Source organism: Anoplophora glabripennis, unplaced genomic scaffold, assembly GCF_000390285.2.
Source record: "Anoplophora glabripennis isolate ALB-LARVAE unplaced genomic scaffold, Agla_2.0 scaffold850, whole genome shotgun sequence".
NCBI classification, from domain to species: domain Eukaryota; kingdom Metazoa; phylum Arthropoda; class Insecta; order Coleoptera; family Cerambycidae; genus Anoplophora; species Anoplophora glabripennis.
In genome coordinates, this window is record NW_019416967.1 from 185389 (window position 1) to 186032 (window position 644).

Consider the following 644-nt stretch of genomic DNA (forward strand, 5'->3'; position numbering starts at 1 on the left):
TCGATCGATTTGACGAAAACATAATCGTTTACACTGAGAGAAGTTACACTTTTGAATAGATGTACACTGAACGAACTGCATCAGTATCAAACATTTTTCATATAATACAAGGATAACTGTGGTAAAATGTAGATAAATTAGGTGTAATATATAAAAAAATAAAACAAGATGTTTTACAACTAATATTTTTATTAAACAGATATAATATTTTTCTGCAATATTTGAAATAGTTTTTTAAAAATAGGTACCTGACAATGCAATAACTTCTTTGGGACAATCTTCCACAATTTTTGCCTCTAGCTCTTCTTGCCCATTTCTAAGTTGAGGAAACTGTATAGGTATTCCGTTTGGCAATAAGGTTATTCTTACATTCCCTTTACCAATATATTTGGTTTCGAAATGGTGTTCACAAAGCCTATAATTCTTATATACATCCACAATCCTAGGCAATAAATCGAGTCTATTGCAAGTTTCTATCCACACTCGAGCACTGCAAACAAAAATAAAAATTCTCCTAAAGATATTCTCTATACTTATGCAATACCATATTACAAGAAAACATACCACATTATTTTAAAAATCAAAATACTTTTTTCTGATTTACAGTTTATAGGTAGGTACTTAAAATAATAATAATAATAATT